Genomic DNA, 24,296 nt, shown 5'->3' with positions numbered 1-24,296 from the left:
TTTGGCATAACAAACTAAACACGCTAGGTATCAAATGACACAAAGGTGATCAACATTGTATGAAAAAAATAATAATTTTCCATTGTTAAAAATTACTGCATAAACTTAGAATGACAGGTGGCCATAGTTAAGGGTGAAGGAATTAAATACTCTGAATTGGAGTATAAAATGCTGATGCTCTGCTCCTGGAATTTATTCATTAGAAATCCATCGATTTACCTTGGGATAAGAGTGTTTAGAGAAGAAAATTTTCTTTGAAATCATCATGGAGTAATTCCAACAGCTCTGTGTGGGATAATCTGGAAGGAATAAGTAAATGCTGGAAACTGATAATAAAATGAAAATATTTAAATCGTATGTTTAATCTTGACTTCATAAAGTGAAGTTGGAAATTCATAAAAGTTAAGCTCATAAATTTACGGGAAAATAGCTAAAAGAATATTCTTGACAAATATCAACACAACTATTTGAAAAAATTAGCCAAGCTGGTTATTTTATCTACATAACGTCAAAAAACCAGTTTGACTGATTCTTCCTCAAATAGTTCACAAAATCATTATGTTAGATTTAGAAAAACCTAATCCACAGATTTGGGACTATAATTAAAATGGTATCTTTTTGACCAAAAATTTAAAAACGTGAAGGGCAGTAACTACTGAAGTTAAACCATGTAAATTCCTTCATAAAGATACTTCCATTCTAACACGCGGGTTATTTTGCATGGATATATCCTTTCTTTGATACCATTCCTGTGATCTTTTATTCTTATCATTTATATCTCAATATCTGACTTGTTTTTATTGCCAAAAAATATGTAACTCCTCATCCTTCAAGACCTATCAGAGTCATCATTGTTGCTAGACTCTTCTTTTGGGCACATTCTTTTCTTGATTTTGTCAATGTCATACAATCTTGACTGTTTTCATGATTATTGGAATTAGTTTACTCTGTTACCCCAACAAAGCTAAGTATAGATGCAATCATTTCAACGTAGCATTCATCAATTCAACGTATATCTGTTGAGAATCTACACTAAGTCAGGTGCTGTGCTAGGTGCCGTGCATGTAGTAGTAAGCCAAGTAGATGTGGTCCTTGCCATAATGGAACTTAAGTTTCTAGACCAGAGGTCAGCAAACTAAAGTCCTTGGGCCAAGTCCAGCCAGTCAACTGTTTTTGTAGTAGCTTTTTATTGGAACACAGCCATACCAACTTATTTATGTATTGTTCTACAATGACATAGGTAAGTAGTTGCAACAGAGACCTTTGGCCCACAAAGCTTTAGAATATTTACTTTCTAGCCCTTTTCAGAAAAAGTTGGGTCACTCTGATAGACTCTAGATCAATCTTCAACTGTTCCAGCTCTGTATTCTTTCTCATAGAGAGTACATTTTTGGTCTTTTATGGTTTCAATTACTTTTACAGAAATGACTCCATAAAGACAGTCATGCTCTGTCTTTTGAACCTCAATCACACACTTCTAACTGCTTGCTTAGTATCCCCATCTACCCACCCAGCAAATATACCACCATTATTTCAAGATAACATAACTAGGGTTGACTTCATCTTTTCCCCAAAGAAGGTGGTTTACTACCATCAATCTCCCAATCACTAGGACTTGAAAAGTTGCGGTCTCTCATTTCCTTTCAGCATCCAAGTAGCAAAACATAAAATAAAAATGTATAGATTCTTTGTTAACTAAATTCTGTCTGTTACTACTACCTAGACCAAACTCTAAAACCTTAAACTTAGAATAATGTAATTATCAATCAATCTCCCTATAGTCAGTCTCTTATTTCTCCACCGATTTTTCAATTTCCTTAATGTATTACTTTATATAAGTCATCATGATCCTCAGGAGCTCTCCATTACCATGAGTAGGGGTTTTTGACCTATGGTTGAGCTCTCCCCTGGGGGGATGCTGCACATTGATTTCAAGGGGTCTTCAAATCCCATTGAACACATTAGGAATTGCCTGAAGTCTGGGTCTCCCAACTGAATACGTCACTCTCTCTATTTTTCTAATGTGCATAAATGTTCTTCTGATAATTAAAATACAGATTTTCTTATATTGCAAGTTACTAGTTTCATCTTAAATTTTTCTCATTCTTCATCTTCCCAAGTAATTGATTCTAAAGTTGCAACTACCTTCTTAATGTATTTTGTAATAAAAGGGTCCTTGCTCGCCCTTACATGCCTACTCTACCCTTATGGAGAGTCTATAATGGATTCATAGGGACAAATGGGAACCTAGGACCTTAGCTCTTGGAAAGGAAAGTGGAAGGGTAAAAGCGTCTACTGGATCTCTCTCCTCCCTCTTCTCTTTTTCCTTGGATGAAAACTATGGACTTGGAGAACTTCATGGGTTACATAAAGGTCTTGGAAAAAAGGAAGACTACTCAGGCCTAACTCAGTTCTAGACTTCAGGGAAAAGAAATGCAAGGATCCTGGGTATTTCCACACTATCTGGTTCTGCTAATTAGAGAGTGCGAGCAGAACTGGAGAGCATTTAATAAATGGATACAGGGGATCCCTGGGTGGCTCAGTGGTTTAGCGCCTGCCTTTGGCCCAGGGCGCGATCCCAGAGTCCCGGGATCGAGTCCCACGTCGGGCTCCCGGCATAGAGCCCGCTTGTGTCTCTGCCTCTCTCTTCTCTCTCTGTGACTATCATGAATAAATAATTTTTAAAAAATTAATAAATGGATACATGCTTTAATAAGCAATACACATGTGGTAGCTTTGTCTTCTCAGTAATATTTCTTAGAAACCTAAAAGAGGCGTACATGAGTAGAGATGGAAGGCAGGAACAGGAGACCACTAAGAATAAAGTCCACTTTCTTAGCCTTGTAGTATCATTTGTTCTTAGCTTTGCTCTTCTGCCTGTTTTCAGCTTTGCCTCCCACCCTCTTCCTATAAACCATCTGATCATTGGTGGTGGTTTTCCTCCTGGGCTCCATATTATGTCACTGTGTCTCTGATACCCAGTGCAATGCTATCAACCAGCAAGCCAAGAAAATCACAAAATTGTTAAAAGTGTTCATGTTGCCAATACCCAGTGGCTTCAGGATAATCCTAAAGCTCTACTTTTGGTTTATGTGTTGATTAGTTTGTCATGGTAAACATTCTGACTAATTTATGGAAACCATACCTCAGAAGCTTCTCTGATATCACAAAACTTAGAGGGAGGTAGACTGGTAAAATGGAACAAGATTTAGAGACAGAATTATCATTAACTCTGAGCTGGTTAATTTCTCAGAAATTTAGTCTCCTCTGTAAAAACTTGGATAACAACTGCTCTTTCATTTCAGTTACAATGATTAAAGGAGATGAAGTATGTAAGGGTCCAGCATGGTCCCTCACACATGTTAGTACCCAACAGATGTTTCTAGAAGAGAGAAGGAGAGATGAGGATTTGGGACTAAACCAAGGTCCGTTTTACATAGTCCACCTGGTCTGGTATAGACTTGAATTATGGTCAGCCTGGGGTTTTATTTCAAGAATAGCCACACTTGGGTAGGTTGTTCTGACCCAATCAAAGAGAATTCTTGGATCTCAGAGTGATTAGCCAGGAGTGAATTAACATTTATTAAGCTCCTGTGGCACATTAGCTAGGTTAGCAGAGTTTTATCAGTGTTTTATTTCACATTGACAACTACTCTTTGATATGGATAGTGCTACTCCTTCTGTTTATGAACTTAAGAAAAATATGGCCAGAAGTGGTCCACTAATTTGCTTGTGTCCATTCAGTTATTAAATAGCAGAGGGAGGACTTGCAGCCAGGTCTAGGTGAGTCTAGTGTCTGTACTCTTTCTAAAACACCATGCCCTCTCTCCTGAACACTCTTCATGAAGGCATTTTTAGTAGTTTTCACAAAAATCAATTCCTTGTATATCTGTCCAACTGTCCAACTTCCTTGTACATCATTATACCTTTCTGCACCCCAACAGATTACTTCATTTCGTTCATAAAAGATAGCCAATATTCATTTGAAATGATAATAGTTGAAATGTTTGAAAAAACCAGGGCCACCCTCATAATAAAGGCAATGACTTCCTATAGAGACACTTTAATAGTCTCCTAACTAACTGAAATTAACATTTCTTGGCTCATGATGGGAACCATGACTACTTATATCTGCCTTTGTGCCTTTGGTCTGGTTCTCTGAGTCTGTGTGAAAGATAACTTTGATTTCTGGAAAGTCAAATTCCCTTTCCTCACTTACTGCAGCAGGGAGTTGGTGGAAACTGTTTACAGCCAGAAGTTGCAGGGTGCAGCTCAAAAACTGGCTCATATATAAGTAAATAGTACGTAAAATAAGGATAAAATGATGACATTGTTCGAGAAACAGCTTTAGGTCCTTGAAAATGATTATTTCTGTTTGCCTGCAACTGTAAAAATGAGTTTCAGGTAATAGCTTTTCTTTTATATGGTAAATGATGAATGACCATTTAAACATTGACTCATCCACCAAGCAAGATATAAAAAAACATAAAAACTTACTGGGCTAAAAGGGAATTTGAAGTCTGAAGTCACCTGATTTTTCAACCTGGTGATTACACCATGGGGACATTCATTTATCTTTACCTCAACTCTGGGATTGCATAAAATATATTTTGTCAGCCAAGAAAATCAAGCCCTTTAGCTCCTACACATTATACTTTTTCCTAACCCTGTATATATGTTTTTCCTCCAAGTTAGTATATCCTCTTAGACTTTGAAAACTGTGATGTCGAGTTAAACTACCCATTAAAGCATCCAAGAATAGTGCAAATATCCATCTTTGATACTTATTTTGCCAAAAAGAATATACAAAAATTGTTCTCTTCTAAGGTTCAGGCTTGGCAGAGCCTTGGCTAGGGAAATCACAGTCCACACAGAGAGCAAATCAGAAGAACAATAACAAAAAAAAAAAAAAAAAAAAGCAAAAAGAAGCACAAGTTCAACAAGGGAAAATACTTTTGTAAGCACTTATTGTTATTTTCTACTTTAAAAAGATATAACACAAATAAATATCTTCACAAATATAAATATCCCATGTTCAGTTTCCACCTAAACCCAACAACACTAGCAATATAATACCTTAGAGTGAGAATGTTTAAAGAGAGAAAAGGGAAAAGAATGAAAATGGGGGAAGGAAAGAATATATATAATTTTTCTGGCATCAAGGGAAAAGGAGAATCTGACTTTGAATTTTCATTAAGTACTTGTGTGGCAGATCACAAAATTCTCCAAATTCACCAATTCAGTGTCTTTTTTTCTTAGAAGCAGGTCCTATGGGATACACATTAGCTTTGGATAAGTGCTACTATCTCCACCCGCCCCCCAACACCCTCCCTCAATTTCCCCACTGCCCCCAGCCAGAGCAGAACACATACTTTGTCAAATCCATTATTTTTTTCCCATGAGTCTTAGGCTTTAAAATGGATTTCCAAAGCATGAAGTAAGTGGTATTGGAGAATTAATGCCAACTTCTACTTTTACTCCCTGTTGATTGTACTTCTTCCCTAAGAGTGCAAATATATACCTCTACTTAGCTGTTAAAAGATGGAAAGCTATAACCCCCAACATCACTCCCAAAGAAAAACTACTTATCTGCCCTTTTAGATGCATCCTTAACTATAATCGAACAACATTTTTATATGTCGATTTGAAATAGAAATTGAAATACAAATTGAAATACATATTGGTTTCCTATTGCTGCTATAACAAACTACCACAAGCTCAGTGGCTTAAAGCAACATAAATGTATTATCTTACAGTTCCGTAGAAGTCTCATGAGGCTAAAGTCAAGGTGTCAGCCTCCTTCCTGTTGTCTCCAGAAAAGAAATCTGTTTTTTGTTTTTTTGTTTTTTACCTATTTCAGCTTCTAGATGCGGCCCACCTCCCTTGGCTTGCAGCTCCCTTTCTCCATCTTTAAAGCCAACAAGAGCTAGTTGAGACCTTCTCAGATTGTATCACTCTGACCTTCTGTTTCCGTCTTCCATTTTTAAGGACCTTTGTGATTACATTGGGCCTAGCCAGATAGTCCAGGATAATCTCTAATTTATGGTCAACTGATTAGCAGCAGCAACCATAATTCTATCTGCAACCTTGCATGTATAATAACATATTTATAGGTCCTGAGGATAAGGACCTAACATCCATTATTCTGACTATGAAAAAAAAAAAAAAAAGCAAACACATACATACATACACGCATCGTAAATATATGACAGAAATGCTGAACTCTAAATAGCGATTCTTTTTATTATTACTTTTTAAAAATAAACTCCTAAATTTAAAATAAAATGTTATAAAAATACTAGTTATAGGGGGATCCCTGGGTGGCTCAGCGGTTTAGTGCCTGCCTTCGGCCCAGGGCATGATCCTGGAGTCCCGGGATTGAGTCCTGCATCAGGCTCCCAGCATGGAGCCTGTTTCTCCCTCTGCCTCTCTCAATCTCTCTCTCATGAATAAAAAAATAAAATCTTTAAGAAAATACTATTTAGATTTAAATAAGGTCAATAATAATTATTAATCATGTCTCCATTCCTGTAGTTATTTATTTTAATTCTCTTTATTGCCCAGTATCCACCTTCATATGTTTCTTTATTTCAGAATGGGCTCACAGATGTTGTACTTCTTAGTCCTTGTGTGCTTAAAAATATGTGTTTGGTTTTTATATCTAAATGATGAGCATCTTGGGCCATACGTCTTTAACAGCAGGAGATTGTACACAGTTTTTCTTTAGTTTTCTGGAATTGACTGTTACTTGGAAAAATCTAAGGCTAGCATGATTTTTCTATATTATACTTGATTTTTGTTTGTTTTTTGTTTTGTTTTGTTTTTTGCCTAGATGACTAAAAATATCTATTTTTAAGGGATTCAGGGAAGATGGCAGAGTAGGAGGATCCTCAGTTCACCTCATCCCATGGTAGAAAGAAAATGCCTGCATCAGTGTAAATAACCTGGGAAGCAACCTGAAGCCAGGCAGAATAGAGTCCCATAGTTAAATGTAGAGAGGAGGCCCCATCAAAGGGAGTAGAGGGTAGGGATGCAGTCGGGAGCAAATGGAACCATCTGTGGGCATGGAGGGGAAGATGCCACACCAGGTACCCAAGGCATAAGGGGATGCACGTGGGGAAGACAAATCCCCATAACATTTGGCTTTGAAAACCAGCAGGACCCAACAATCAGTGGGGTTTAACCTGAAACTTTAGAAATCATCAGGCTCTACTCTAGGAGAGCAGGGATGAGAGCAGAATCCCCACCCTGGAAGACACAGCACAACAAAAAGCCCTGCAAATACAGCATAGAAGCAGCAGTTTGAAAAATATCTGAGGTATATGAGAAGGCGATGTATTTACTAATCTCAGAGCATGTGTTGGAAGGGCAGGGACCTTGAAGGAATTCTCCAAAAACAAGAGCTGGTGGGAGCCATTTCCCTACCCCATCTCCCGGCCTAGATACAGGGACACCTATGGGAACCATCACATTGCTAACAATGTGCTCTATCCCACATTTTCTTGTGGACCAGCACTCTCTAGTATGCTCGTGGCCTGAACCCATCCGATGTGGTGCCACAAGCATGGCAGTGTGCAAACAGCCCTAACGGGGGCCTGCTCCAAAGTAACTCCTGGCCCAGGAAGAGGGAAAGATAACTATACATGCTAGTCTGACTGTGGCCCCAGCAGTGGGTTGGGGCACACATCTGGTTTGACTATAGGCCCCTATCACCAACCAAAGCTTCTCAGAGGACAACACAGGAAGAGTGCCCTGCAGTTCAGTGCAACCCACAGCTCTGGAAAACACTTGGTCTGACTCAGCTCAAGTCCAAGATGGCCTCAGACAGTCCCACTAACAACAAAAGGACAAAACCCTGCCCACAATGACCAAAGAGCCATTGCAAACAACTGGACTGAGGGCAAAAGCAGCTTGGCCACAGCAGTAGGGCACACACACACACAACACAAATAGGAGACACCCGGAAGCACCAAGTTCTAGTGAACAGGGGACATTGCACTGCTGGGCACTATGGGACCTCTTTTTCATAAGACCACCACTTTCAAAAGCAGACGTAGCTTTTCCTACACTGAAACAGACATAGAGAGTTAGACAAAATGAGGATACAAGGGAATGTGTCCCAAATGAAAGAACAGAACAAAATTACAGCAAGAGAACTAAACAAAGTGGAGATAAATAATATGCCTGATAGAGAATTTAAAGTAATGATCATAAAGACATTCACTGAACTGCAGAAGAGTGGAGGACCTCAGTGAGACCCTTCACAAAGAGATAGAAAACATAAAAAAGAACCAATCAAAGATGAAGAACTCAATAACTGAAATTAAAAATACATGAGATGAATATAGGAATACCAGAAGGAGAAGAGGGAGAAAAGGGGTGAGAAAATTTATTTGAAGAAGTAATAGCTGAAAAATTCCCAAATATGGGAAAGGAAATAGAAATCTAGATACAGGTGGCACAGAGAACCCCCAACAAAATCAATCTGAGACGTTCCACACCAAGAAATAGAGTAATTAAAATGACAAAAAGCAGTGATAGAGAATTTTAAAAGCAACAAGAGAAAGGAAAACAGTTATATACAAGGGAAACCTCATAAGGCTATCAGCTGATTTTTCAGCAAAAACTTTGCAGGCCAGAAGAGAGTAGCATGATATATTCAAAATGTTGAAAGAAAAAACTTGCAACCTAGAATACCCTATCCAGTAAGGCTATAGCTCAGAATGGAAAGAGAAGAGAGATAAGGAATTTCCCAGACAAACATAAGTTAGAGGAATTCATGACTACTAAACCAACCCTACAAGAAATGTTAAAGGGGACTCCAAGTAGAAAGGAAAGATAAGTAAAAGCAAGAAAGGTAGTAAACATAAAAGAGTAAAATTAATTATACCTATAAAAATCAGTCGAGGGAGCCACAAAATAAAAATATGTAAAGCATGAAACAATATGCCTTAAACATAGTAGGGGAAGAGGAGTAAAGAATGGGTTCAAACTTCAGTAACTATTAACACAGACTGCTATCTGCATAAGGTGTTACTGATAAACCTAATGGTAATCATAAATTAAAAACCAGTAATATATATGCAAAAAATAAAGAGAAAGAAATCCAAATATATCTCTAAAGGAAGCCAGTAAAACAGAAGGAACAGAGAAGAGTTACAAAAACAACTACAAAGCAAGTAACAAAATGACAATAAGTACATACCTATCAGTAATTATTTTGAATGTAAATGGACCAAATGCCCCAATGAAAGACATAGGGTGGTGGAATGGATTAAAAAACAAGATTTGTCTGTATGCTGTCTACAAGAGACTCATTTCAGAACTAAAGACATATGCAGATTGAAAGTAAAGGGACAGAATAGCATTTATCATGCAAGTGGAAGTGAAAAAAAGAAAGCCAGGGTAACAATACTCAATATCAGACAAAATAGACTTTAAAAGAAAGATTATAAGAAACAAAAAAGGATACTATAAAATCATAAAGGGAACAATCCAACAAGAAGATATAACAATTTTATTTTTTTTATTTTTATTTTTTTTTAATTTTTATTTATTTATCATAGTCACAGAGAGAGAGAGAGAGGCAGAGAGAGACACAGGCAGAGGGAGAAGCAGGCTCCATGCACCAGGAGCCCGATATGGGATTCGATCCCGGATCTCCAGGATCGCGCCCTGGGCCAAAGGCAGGCGCTAAACCGCTGCGCCACCCAGGGATCCCAAGATATAACAATTTTAAATAATTATGCACCTAAGATGGGGCACCCAAATACATAAAGCAGCTAATAACAAACATAAAGGAAGTAGTCAATAGAACCACAATAATAGCAGGGAACTCTAACACATCATTTATATCAATGGATAGATTACCCTAACATAAAATCAACAAGGAAACAGTGGCTTTGAATGAAACATTGAACAAGATGGATCTAATCGATCCATTCAAAACATTCCATCCTAAAGCAGCAGAGAACACATTCTCTTCATAGAACATTCTTCAGAAGAGATCACATCTTAGGCCAGAAAGCCAAAAGACTGAAGTTATACTATACATCTTATTGGATGAGATAGGGCTATGAACGAAAAATCAACCACAGGAAAAAGTCTGGCAAGTACACAAATATATGGAGGTTAAATAACATGCCACTAAACATGAATTGGCCAACCAAGAAATTCAAAGAAGCAATAAAATAGAGAGAGACAAATGAAAATGAAAATGCAATGGTCCAAAATCACTGGGATGCAGCAAAAGCTGTTCTAAGAGGGAAGTGTACAGCAATATAGGCCTACCTCAGGAAGAAAGAAAAATCTCAAATAAACAACCTAACTCTACACCTAAAGGAGGTATAAAAAAGGGATCCCTGGGTGGCGCAGCAGTTTGGCGCCTGCCTTTGGCCCAGGGCGCGATCCTTTTTTTTTTTTTTTTTTTTTTTTTTTTATTTATGATAGTCACAGAGAGACAGAGAGAGGCAGAGACACAGGCAGAGGGAGAAGCAGGCTCCATGCACCGGGAGCCCGACATGGGATTCGATCCTGGGTCTCCAGGATCGCGCCCTGGGCCAAAGGCAGGCGCCAAACCGCTGCGCCACCCAGGGATTCCCCAGGGCGCGATCCTGGAGACCGGAATCGAATCCCACGTCAGGCTCCCGGTGCATGGAGCCTGCTTCTCCCTCTGCCTGTGTCTCTGCCTCTCTCTCTCTCTCTCTCTCTCTCTCTCTCTCTCTCTGTGTGACTATCATAAATAAATAAAAATTTTAAAAAAAATGTTTTTTTAAAAAAAAAAGGAAGTATAAAAAGAAGAACAACAAAACCCCAAACCAGTAGAAGGAAGGAAATTATAAAGATAGAACAGAAATAAATGAAACAGAAACTAAAAAAAAAAACAAAAACAAACAAACAAAAAAAACAATCGAACCCATCAGTGGAACCAGGGGGGTCTGGTTCTTTGAAAAGGTCAACAAAACTGATAGACTTTTAGCCAGTCTCATCAAAAGAAAAAGAGAAAGAGAGACAGAGAGAGGGAGAGAGAGGGGGGACCAGAAATGAAAGAGGAAAAGTAATTGACACCACAAATACACAAAGGATTATAAAAGAATGTTACGAAAAATTGTATCTCAACAAATTGGGCAACCTAGAAGAAACGAATAAGTTCATAGAAACATATAACCTAAAAAAAAAGAAAAAAAAAAGAAAGAAAAAGAAACATATAACCTCCCAAAACTGAATCAGGAAGAAGTAGAACATTTGAACAGATCAATTACCATCAATGAAACTAAATCAGTAATAAAAGAAAAACTCCCAACAAACAAAAGTCCAGAACCAGGAAGCCTCACAGGTAAATTCTACCAAACGTTGAAAGTTAATAACTATTCTTCTCAAACTATTCCAAAAACTAGAAGAGGAAGGAAAACTTCCAAATTCATTCTATGAATCCAACATTACCCTTATACCAAGACCAGATAAGGACCCTACAAAAAAAGAGAACTATGGCCAAGATTTCTGATGAACATAGATGCCAAAATCTTCAACCAAATATTAGGAAACCAAATAAAACAATATATTAAAAAAATCATTCACCACGATCTAGTGGGATTTATTCCTGAGATGCAAGGTTCAATATCTGTAAATCAGTCAACACGATACATCACATCAACAAGAAAAAGGATAAAAACCATAGATACAGAAAAAAAGCATATGACAAAGTACAATATCCATTCATATAAAAACCCTCAACAAAATAGTTTTAGAGAAAACATACCTCAATGCAATGAAGGCCATATATGAAAAACCCACAGATGACATCATACTTGATGATGGAAAACTTGGAGATTTTCTCTTAAGATCAGGAATGCAACAAGGATGTCCACTCTTGCCACTTTTATTCAACATAGTATTAGAAGTCCAAGCTACAGCAATCAGACAAGAAAAAGAAATAAAAGATGTCTGAATTAGCAAGGAAGAAGTAAAACTTTCTCTCTTTGCAGATGACATGATGCTATACATAGAAAATTTTAAAGACTCAACCGAAAAACAAAAACACACACACACACACACGAATCAGTAGAACTGATAAATGAATTCAATTAGGTTGCAGGCTACAAAATCAATATACAGGAATCTGTTGCATTTTGTTACTAATAATGAAGTGACAGAAAGAGAAATTGAGAAAACAATCTCATTTATAATTGCATCAAAAATAATAAAGTACTTAGGAGGTGAAAGACCTGTACTTTGAAAACTATGAAACACTGATTGATATATGAAATTAAAGGTGACACAAACAAATGGCAAGATATTTCATGCTCATGGATTGGAAGAACCAATGTTTTTTAAATGTCCATACTTTCCAAAGCAATATACAGATTTAATGCGATCCTTATCAAAATACTGGCAGCATTTTTCACAGAACAAGAACAAATAATCTTTAAACTTGTATGGAACCACAAAAGACCTTAAAGGGCCAATGCAATCTTGAAGAAAAAAAAAACTGGAAGTAGACAGTCCCAAATTTCTAGACATACTAGAAAGCTGTAAATCAAAACAGCAGGATATGGCAAAAGACATTCTCCAAAGAAGACCTGCAGATGTCCAACAGACACATGAAAAGATGCTCAACATTACTAATCTTTAGGGAAACAAATCAAAACCACAATGAGATATCATCTCACGTCTGTCTGAATGGCTAGACTCAAAAATACAAGAAACAAGTGTTGGTGAGGATGTGGAATAAAAAGAATCTTGTGCACTCTTGGTAGGAATGCAAACTGATGCAGCCACTGTGGAAGCCAGCATGGGGGTTTCTTAAAAAATTAAAAGGAGAATTACCATATGATCCAGTAATCATCCTATTGGGCATTTACCCAAAGATTACAAAAACAATAATTTGAAAAGATACGTACACCTCAATATTTATTGCAGCCTTTTTTTTTCAAAGGTCAAATTATGGAAGCAACCCAAGTATCCACTGATAGATGAATGGATAAAAAAGATGTGGTGTGTGATAAACACACACACGTGTACACACACACATATTATGGAATATTACTCAGCCATAAAAAATAATGAGATCTCACCATTTGCAACAACATGGATGGACCAAGAGGATATAACTCTAAGTGAAATAAGTCAGTCTGAGAACAGCAAATGCCATATGATTTCACTCATATGTGGAATTTAATAAAACAAAGAAAAAAAGAGACAAACCAAAAACAGACTTTTAACTATAACAGAAGAAACTGATGGTTTCCAGAGGGGAGGTGTGTAAAGGGATAGGTAAAGTAGATGGACTAAGAGTTTAAGAGTAAACTTATCACTGAGTAATGTATAGAATTGGTGAATCATTATATTGTAATCTGACACTAATATAACACCACTATGTTAACTATATTGGAATTAAAATTTTTAAAAATCACTTGAAGCTTAATATTTTAGCCAGGCTAAATTTTATATATTTTTTTTCTAAACATGGTGTCTCTAAATGTGCTTAATCAGGTTTTCTCTCAATTTCAGGGAAATTTTCTACTTTTACATTATGGAATTCAATATACCTTTTATAGATTTTCTATTCTAGATGCTCAATATAAGTTACATTAAATCATCTTTACCTTTATTCTTTTATAACATTTTGTTTCTAATTGCTTTATTTCTTTGTCTTTTCCCTCTGTACTTATTGTGAATATCTTGACTTCTCTATATCAGGACTTCTAGTACACCTGGTGTTTACACGTTTGCAGGATGTGCTTCTGGAAATGGGGAGGCTAAACTGAGGTCACTGATGATACTTGGGAGTTAGGCCTAAGGCCTTTGAAGTTGTTTCCCACATCAACACTGACTAACCTATGTTTAGGTCCTTATGGCTTATAGAGCAATTTCAGGTATATCATGTCATTTATCCTTTACAGAATTCTAAGAGTTAGACAGATAAACATTATTTCTACTTTTTAGATGCATGTAAATAATCAACTGAATCATTCTTCTATAATTAGAATATTAATGTCAATATATCATTATTTTTTAGCTGATGCAAACTTTTTCTCTGTTGCCCCATCTCCACTATAAAGAAAAGTATTCCCTTACTGACCTGTTCTTGCAGCTCAGTGTGGCCATGTGACAGATTTCTGACTGGTAAGATGAAAGAAATCCTGCCGCAGGAGCATATTGGGGGAAAGCTTTTACTTTTCTGATAAAGCCACAAATGGTACTGACATTTCAGTTTCCCTGATTTCTTCTTCCCTTGACATGAACACAATGCCAAGAGATGGGGCAGTCATGAGACAAAGTACAGGAACAATTCATTTGATAGGAGCCCCAATATGGTTAAGTCATGGAACCAATGTCATCAGCTGTCTGCCCATCTCTAAACGTCTTATTCCAGGAAAATAAATACTCTTCCTTTTGTCTATCCCATATTATTTCATATAACTTGTGGCCAAAGCATTCCTAACACTATCAATTGGCAATAATGTAAATGCCCTGGAGGTTATTTAGCCTCAATACACATATATAAATTCATCTTAAGCTTAAATAAGAGTTTAAATCTTATAGCCATATTTATTTTGTTCCTGATAATTAACAAGATTATGTTACCTCCCATCAGGAACTGGAATCTTACCTGGGAAGAAAATTTTAGCATTTTAACTCATTGAGAAAGTATTCCAAATAAATTGTTCCAAGAAGCAAAGTTAATTTATGCCATTTGAATAGAAAATAATATTAGTTTAATTCATTGTGTTTCCAAGTAAACCAGAAGAATAAGAATGACTAAAATTCTTTGTGTATAAATCTAAATATTTTTCCTGATTTGCAAGAGTCTGCTAGACACTGAATGATTATTTTCATTTGCATAGTATAAGCAATTCACTTTCTCATACATCTTAAAAGTCTACCTACACAAGAGATAAGAATTATGTTGTTTTATATTAAAATTGATACAATTTCATGAATCATTTTCATTGACTGATGATTTATAAACTATTCCCCTTCTGGAAAACCTCATTATTCTTTGAAGCCTCTACTACTCTCCAAAAAACATCCCAACTTAATAAGTATCCTACCATGTTGTGCCAATTTACAAGTTATGGGTAATCTGGGCAAATCTTTTAATTGGTTTTGAATTGTGCAGTTTGTCTCAGAACTACATAAACATTAAATAATTCAGAGACTAAATGAAACCTTATAATGCAGCACACCAAAGTTGTTTAAACAAGTTTTTTTTTGATAATCAGATAATTATACATAACTAGTCATCATTACTTCAAACAAATTATGTTTTGTTGAAGCATGAAAGAGGTTTCCTGGCACTCTTTTGAGTTCAACTAATCTTATTGACAATAGGTGTCTGTCAGCAAAACCTGTTTATTGGTGTTATGGTTTGGTTATACAGCATGTGTGGTTGCTGCTCTGTAGTAAGCTTCTCTTAATTATATCATTTTTCAAATAAATATTTGTATCTTTTATTTTGAAAAATCACAGGTTCAGTAAACTTGGCAAATGTGTGTATATTTTGAATACAGAATGCTTTGTCTTTTATTCACTGTAGATTATCTGTAATAATACACTGCTTCATGAGACAGCACTAGAGAAGAAAAAAAGGCAAGCAGTTGTTTGCTGTGCATTTAAGTACTTAAACGGAGTCACTCTGCTTTCAGACATTCTTGCTTGAGTAATTCACTGGAGTCAAATGGTTTAGAGTGCTGTGTCATGCCAATCAAGAGCATTAGCATCGTTTGTGTGGTGGAAAAGCTTGAGATGAAGGGAGGAGGGATTCTTTGGCTCTGTCTACACAGATTTAGTAAAATGGAAAACTAAGGCATTTATCCAACTAATTCTGACAAAAAGAAGAAACAGTGGGGTCAATTATTCAAGTAGTTATAGATGTAATGGAGTTCACTGGATAAGCAGTCCAGTTTCTTCCCATTTTTTTCTACAACTGGAATGGATTGTTTCTGTAGAATTCAGGGCACACGAGGAAAATCCTCATGGAGCATCATTTAGGGGACTATCCAAGACAAAGGGGACAGCAAATTCTTTGATTTATCATTGTTTAAAGGATTTAGCACATGTAGATAGGATGCTGATAAACTACTTCCACATAATAGAGCTCACACCTAGAGGATCAGCATGATTCGGCCACTTAACTTTCTAAGAATGATGGTCTAAATTTATAAGGTAATTATTATGACTTTGAGCATACTAAGTTATTAGACAATGTTACTTTTGATTGTAATAAAATTGAGATATGCTCTATTCAAATTGCAAGGACAAGAGACGATGCTCACTTTCGAGTATTAAGAAGTTCTTACTCTCAGGTTTAAAAAATTTCAATAGCTATATATACTTTCATAAGTTAAAGCAACAGCAACAAAACCTTTGCCACCAAGGAAAATAGCAGTTAACATATAAAAACTTATAACATATAAAAACTTATAAAAATTTAAAGAAAATGTCATAAGAGAATTATGGACTAACATTAATCATTCAACAAATATTTACTGGACAATTTAGGGCCACAATTTTCCTCTTATGTTATCTTCTAAATTATCTTTCTTTCTAAATAGAGAAAAGAATTTGAAATATGTTCTACATGGGTCTATTAGGTAAAGCCTGAAAACTGTGTCTTCCAAATAGATATTCTGATTTACTTTTCTCGGTTAATGGTAAGTATAGTTAAAAATGTTCCAATATAATAAACTAATCTATACTTGTATATGTCTTAATTTTTGCTTTATATATTTTTTGAAGACTTTGTTTTACATGTTTTAAGTGACTAGTGCTTTTAAATTTTATATTTTCTATTGCACTGAATCATTCATCATTACCTAATTATCTCTTAATTTCAGGAATTCTTTTCAGCTTACTGTCTATTTGGTCTGATAATAATCAAACTGCACTAGATTTCTTATTCCTTTTTTGTCGTGGACTTTGGTGGTATATCTTTTCCTATTCTTGTAAATTCAACCAATTTGCATTCTTTAACCTATTTACATTTTTAAGTGTTAAATATCTATTTGTTTTTCACTGGATCATTTAACCCACTAAGATTTATTATAATTATGCATTATTTAAGTTTAACTCTACCTTATTTTGAGACAAAACTTTATCTCTCCCTTTCTAGGTTCATTTTTGGTGCCTTTATTTTCTTCTTTTGAACATACGGAGTGTGGTTTCTAGTTATTATTTTCTTTTTTATTAACACTGTGTTTCATTTCTTTTAGTAATAACTGGGGATTTTAGCAGGCTTAACAACTTTTCAAATTCTGAAGCTAATCATCAATTCACTCTCCTGCCAAACAAACGTTAGGACACTATTAACTCTGGCAGTTTCATTCCTTTTCATGCATTATTGCTACATGGCTTTTTATTTTACTTATTTTTCTCTTTATAAACATAAAAGTGGTAGTTTTATATTGTCAATGTTTGTTTAGCCTTACCAACATATTAACTACTTTCTTTGATCATCATCATCCTTCTTTGCATCTCAGACTTTTCACATGGAAATGTCTATATTTTACCTTCATTCTTGAATTACATTTGTTGAGTATTGAATTCTAGGTTCACAGTTCTCTTCTCTCAGTGCACTGAAAATAATCTGTTGTCTCTGGCTTCCATTGCTACTGATGAGAATGTAAGTGGTAACTGAATTATTATATTTACTTAATTTATCTTTTCCATTTGATTTTATGATGATTTCTCTGTCCTCAGTGATATCTAATTTTAGATATCTAATATAGATATAGATAAATGTCAACTTCTAAAATTTTTCCTTGGGATTTTATGAATCTAAGGATGAATGTTTTTCATTTTATTTTCAAATGTTGCTTCTCTCCATTCTTAATAAAACTTCTAAATATATACACCTTAGAGTTTTCACTCTATCCTCCATGCCTGTTAATAACTCAGTCATGCTTTCTATCTCTTTGTCTTAATTTACTAGAATCTAGATAATTTCTTCAGATACATCTTCCAGTTTATAAATTCTCTTTTTATCTGTATCTAATCTAATTTTAGAGGTAAGTATTAAGTTTTTAATTTCAAATATTATATTTTTCTTTCATTGACTCTTTGGTTAATTTTATACCTGGTCAGTTATTTTTTAAATAGACTCTGCTCTCTGAATTATTTGTATCCCCTACTTTAATTTAAACTTACTTAGTCTCTATTCTTTTTTTAAAGAATATTTTCAACGTATGAAAATTTGGGCTCAGATTCTTTTGCTCATGTTTTCTGCTGTTTTGCACACATTGTTATTTTGAAACTGAGTTCACATTCATTTAGCTTTATTTATGTACGTTTGCTGAGGTTTGGATTGAAATAGGTTCCTTTAGAGACAATTTGCATTTTCTCCTGTTGGGCACCTCAGGGCACTAGTGATCAAGCATCACTTTAATTAAGGTGTCGTTTGAGTTTTATATGACCATATCCAGGTGCCATGGATTCCATTTGTAAATATAGCTGGTAAAGACTGGCTTATGGTGTGAATTCCCAAAGAAGAGGTTTTTCCTTTATTCAAAGTTCAAGATGAGTAATTTGTGTTGCTGATCCCTTGGGGGAAGGTAATATTTCTACTTATACTGAGATTATGGCTCTTTTGGGTCCCAACTTTATAAAGAGGGTAGCCTTTTAGACACCATATCCTTCCCTTGTGAGCACTGCAACTGGTGAAGATATAAAAATGATTCAATTTCACCTCGGTTGATCAGTGTCCTAAGGACACAAATCATAGTAACTGTTTCACTTGTCTCCTGGGTTCTAACTTTCACTTAATTTTTGACTTCTGAGAACTATTAAACTTTCTTGCCTACAAATATGTATTCATATGGAAATCAGTATTTTTCGTAGTTACTGTGGAGACTTAATCTCTGCCAAACTGCTTGAAAAACAGTGTCAAAAACCCCATATCACCTATGTCTGAGTGAACAAAATAAATAACTGGAAGAAATATCTTAGGAGTAGAGAATCACGTACCTGGGTTTGTGCTCACCACATTACTCATGACTGGCAGGATGCAGTGCAGCCACAGTTGTTCTAGTGGTCAGGGCAAGTAAATGTAAACACCATAATGTTCTCTGAAGGCTCACATGAAATTGAATCAATACCACATTAGCCTGAGAGAAGGCATTACAAGTCACCAGTAGTTCTAAGCACCCTAATCTTGCTTGTAACAGTGGTAACTGCATCGGTGAAGTTGTTTGGCTGACTCAGCGATGGGAATGGGAGATTTGAAGTTGATATGAGGTCAGAGGCAGTGGGTATGGTTCTGGATTAACTGTTCACAGGTGTAGCCTCTAAACTCACCTCTGACACTAAAGGCCTGTGTGAAGTTGGGCAAGTTGCCTCTCCTCCCTGGGCTTTATTCTATTTATCTGTAAAGTGAAGATGCTGATGACATGTGAGACAAAGACCTGTGGCCTCTTACTCTCAGCTATCACTTCATCTTCTCTAGGGCCACCATATTTTCTTCTGGTGATATGCCTTCTTCTTCTAATGTTACTGATTCTAAAATGTTTCATAAAGTAATGAAACAGGGTCAGATGACTCAGATTTTACTGGAATAAAGGAAAAAGGAAACCCAGATTACCCCCAAACAAGTGTTATTTATGAATGGTGGTAGTCAAAAAAGGTTTAAATGTAAGATATATCATAAATCATAATCTTTATGACAAATTATTTCCCCATGCTAAAATTCCAGGTAATTTTTTTATTGTTGTTGTTGTTCTAAGATATTGTTAGTCCATTAGTGGCTACATCATGAAAGTAATGAACCTCAAGTGTTACGGTCCCTCATTTGCACATGTCTCTTCCAAAGATCTTTTTCTTCTAATTTTAAGTAACATTAATTAAATTAAATAACATTCCTCTCAATTAAATAGCATTAACTTTACTACTTAATTTTTATTTATAATTTTATATATTTTTTCAAAACCAGGTCATCCAAATTGTATAAATTTCAGGGTCCATAAAACTGAATCTGCCCTATTTACTCCTTTGCTGAATAAAGAATACCTATTTCCTCCTTGTTTTCTTTGACTTATCACTTCCCTCAACTCTCACTAAAGGAAACAAACAAACAAAAAAGGGATTCTGATTCCGGTATACTTATAGAGGGACATGTTTTAGTATGGCTCTGATCTGTTAAAACCAGAGAGCAATTTTATCATTATGCAAAACTCTTTCATGATTCATTGCTCTCCAAAGCTCAAACTTTTTCTCTGTTTTTAAGCCTATGTCCTTAGAAGAAATAACTGGTCATTACAGTGTCTGTAATAAATTGTGAAAGTGCTAGTGAGAACAAATATGTGTAATATTTTAGTTTGTTTTGCAATTTCCAATCCTACCACCATCACAAAGTATCTTATAGTTTCAAAAGCATTTATATGCTATTGAATTTGGTAAAGGGAGATTTTTTTTCAATTGCTTCATGTAGTTTGAAAACTATGATAACATGAGCAATTGTTAACTTCAAAATCTTCTATTCTGTTTGTATTGTTTTAACATTAAAATTATACTCTCACATATATACATATTGACTATGGCTGGCCATTTCTAGGAATTTGGGTATTTTTGTTAAAGACAAGCAGCCTATTTTGAGATTTTATTTTACATATTTTATTTTTATTTTGAGGGGAATCCAAATATCTACACCATGAACTTAAATTCCTATAGCTGCCAGAACTGACAGAGAATTAGCAAGGCAGAGCCAAGTTCACGCAAGACTGTCTACGGCGCTCTTATAGCTAAAGACAAACCAAAATATTGACTACTTCTTCTCAAAACAGCATGTATAAGTTGTGGCTGAAATAAGCCTGATGTAAGAAAGAATACAGATGGCAGTATAATCATAGGCTGGGTCTACATGGTGCCAAACAACCCATTCAAAAGTGAAAAACTCAGTCGATCAGTTGGTGGTTTTGTCTACGTGCCACCAAGCAACAGGCTTGACTGATTTCTTCACAAAATTGACTGAGCTTTTGACTAGACTTGAGCAGATGTTTTATCACTATGTATGTTCAGTCCTAGTTGTCAAATCTATAACTCAAATAAGTTCATCTATGAATGATGAATTTCTTTCCTACATCAAAACAACCTGAAAGTGTTAAGCAAAGATCATCTGCAGTTTTTAATTCATCTTAGAGCCTAGTTTAATGCATGTGCTTGGCATACTTCAGAGTATGCCTGATAAGGAATAGGGTCTCCTCACTTACACACCCATCTGTAATATTTCATTAATTCGTTTGGTATCATTGCAACTCAAACAAGCATAAAAAGTAATTACAATTCATTTTACTTTCTTTTCTTTTCTACTCAACAATTTTCCTGGTATATGTAACCTGTTTTCCATGAACGTATCAAATGGATACCAGAATTTATGACAATTACTTTTGATATTTTTTTCCAATTCTTAAAAAAAAAAGGGAGGGGCCTCTGACTAAAGGATGAATCACAAGATACTTCAACTATTTCATGATTAAAAATGAAAACAATCAAAAAAAGTCACTTTTAAAATGAATTCTGTGTGAGAAGATATCTCATGCCTTTGGTGTCTATTGGGCTCCCAGTACCTCTTACAGTTTGGGCCTCAACAAATACTTATTAAATGAATGATTCAGTGGATTATACTACACTATTTTTGTAGCCATTGACAACCTGTGGCCTGGTAAGAAAGGAAGTGGGAGCATAAATACTACTTACTCCCCTCCTGTCCTGCGAATGTACTGCCCATACTTCTATTGTCTAAACTCAACTGAAAACCAGAAGTCAAGGGAATTGTTGAAGACAACTGGGTAGAAAAGGGTGGGCAGTGGACCTAGAATGAGACAAATAAATATCTGCTATCTGTGCACTGCTGTCCTCTACACAATCACTGTGGATAAAGAGCTTGGCATACATTATAGTTTTTATAATTTTCACACATACACATGGGAAAATTACATAAATGTGTATGCTCCACATTTATATGTAGATAGATAGATAGATAGATAGATAGATAGATAGATAGATAGATATGCTCAAAACCTGGAGTCAGAATAGTTGATTTCCTCCTAAATCCCTTGAAGATGTTGTGCCAAATAATCTTCAAGTTTCTTTCCAACTGTATTATTCTTTGACACGGACTAAATGTGAATGTCTTGAAAGACCACGTACTTTTAAAAGACTAAAACTTCTATTTAATTAAAAATGTAAAACATAAAAAAAATGTAAAACATTTTTACAGAAGCTGGAAAATACAGAAAATGGTGAGTGAGAAACACACAAGTTCATAAATGATGCCCGCAGGAATTATTTTTCCCTCCGCCTCCACAAGGCAGTTGTCAGGGAAGAGGATGGTTTTCTGGGTCCATCTCTAATCACTTCCCTTCTTTCTGATTTCTGTCCATCTTCCATCCACTGTTTTTTATATGCTGTCAGTTCTCTTCTTTTCAAGCTCAAAGAACAGGCAGGAGGATGAATGGGAAAAAGCAAAGGACTCCACTCTGGGAAAGCTTCTCTGGAAATGTTTACTGCATCAGCATTAATATCTGCCGAAGAAAAGAGCACCTGCCTGTCTTCTGAGACTGCGGAAGCAACTGCCTTTATTTCAAGTTACCTGGGACATGCTCTGGGATACAATCTTTACGTGCTTAATGCACAGGTCCTTTACAATGTTAAAAGTGGGCTGATGGGGGAAACTGTACTTTTATCTTTATAAATTTCTGTATTTGATTATGTTTCCAGCTAAGCAGTGGATGAAGACTGACTTAGCCCAAGGACCTCTTTCGTGGAGTTTTTTTTTTTTTTTTTTTTTAACCTTCACTTGAAAACCAAAAAAAGGAGAAACTTTCTAAACTTACTCAAAGGATGTGGAAACTATTTCTCAAAGCTCTGAATTTCCTGAGCTTGACTTTAAATAAAACCCACCCAAACAGAAGGAATTGAAAGGATTGTTGTGGGGGGTGGGGGGTGATGAAGGGGAGGATTATAAAGTACTTATTTTCAGGTTGGCTAAGAAATTCTATTTGGTTAAACAGAAGCAAATTTCCCATAGCCATTTCCCATGTCCATAGTCCTTTCCTTCTGGAAGCATGAATGTTTGCCCTATTAAAAAAAATGTAAATATTGTTTGTAGAAGACTTAGGTCCTTCTTTTATATATATATATATATATATATATATATATATATATATATATATATTCCTTCTTTTATATTTTATGTTAATAATATACATTGGCCAGGGCTACTAATACAGAGAGCACTCTTACGACTTTCCTGAAATCATTCATTTGAATATCATGCTAAAACAAAATACCATAGGTCTAGAGGAAGAAAATGTTAGGCTCCATTACAACTGTCTTATTTATCTATTTATTCAAACTCTCCACATTTTTAAAAATTGTAAAAGCATGAAAGCAGTGATCCTGCAATATATCTTCTTTGCTTAATGTGATAAGGACCAAAGAGAGCGGTTTTAAAATTAAATGGAGGCAATTCTTTCTTTTACTTTCCTAGGACTTTTATCCCCTCAGAGTAGGTTGTTAATAGATACAGAATATTTCTATTGATTAATTCAGTATGCCAGCTATGATCTGATTCACAGAAGGCAAAAGAAATGCCAATGCTTTCATGACACAAGGACACGTTATCGAGAATAGTGTCTGTGGCTCCCTCACAACTGTTAGGCAATTTTTACAGAAAAAAGAAAAGTCTTTACACCCGAAGTGGAGCTAATGGATAACTTAAGAGAGCTGTAATTGACATATTCATAACTCTTTTTTTTTTTCCTGTTAATGTTAGGTAAGATCTTATTTAGTAATATTTCACTATTTGAGAAACTAGGTGAAGATTTTGTGTCAACTAAAGAATGAACTGAGGTATAAATGATTTTAAGTGGGGACAAGAAAATCTTTTAGGTTGTACCATGCGTCATGAATATTTTAGCTATATTGATACATGTAAACAAATGGAAACTTGAAGTAATTAGCCTTAAAAGTCAAGAAAATAGAAAGCAAAATGTCTTAATATCCATTATGGGAACATTGATGGTTTGTTTGCTTTCATTGGTACGTTTGTTTTGTATTTTATTGGACTCCTTTATTTGAATAATTGCCTTGATTCACCACTTTACATGCCGAGACAGATAAGTAGTTAATAAGCTTATTTTAAGCACCTACTCTGTGTCAGGTTTGGAATTATTTGTGTATAGATCCTATTTAACTTGCAGATCTACAAATGGGCCAAACAATGAGATTTTAAGGGGAAGAGAATAAGTATCGCTAAAGATATTTGACAGTCATAGCACTTATGGAGGTTTTTACAAGTTAAA

This window comes from Vulpes vulpes, chromosome 16 (assembly GCF_048418805.1).
Source record: "Vulpes vulpes isolate BD-2025 chromosome 16, VulVul3, whole genome shotgun sequence".
Taxonomy (NCBI): Eukaryota; Metazoa; Chordata; class Mammalia; order Carnivora; family Canidae; genus Vulpes; species Vulpes vulpes.
The sequence above is the reverse complement of the archived record's forward strand: the minus strand, read 5'-3'. Positions refer to the sequence as shown.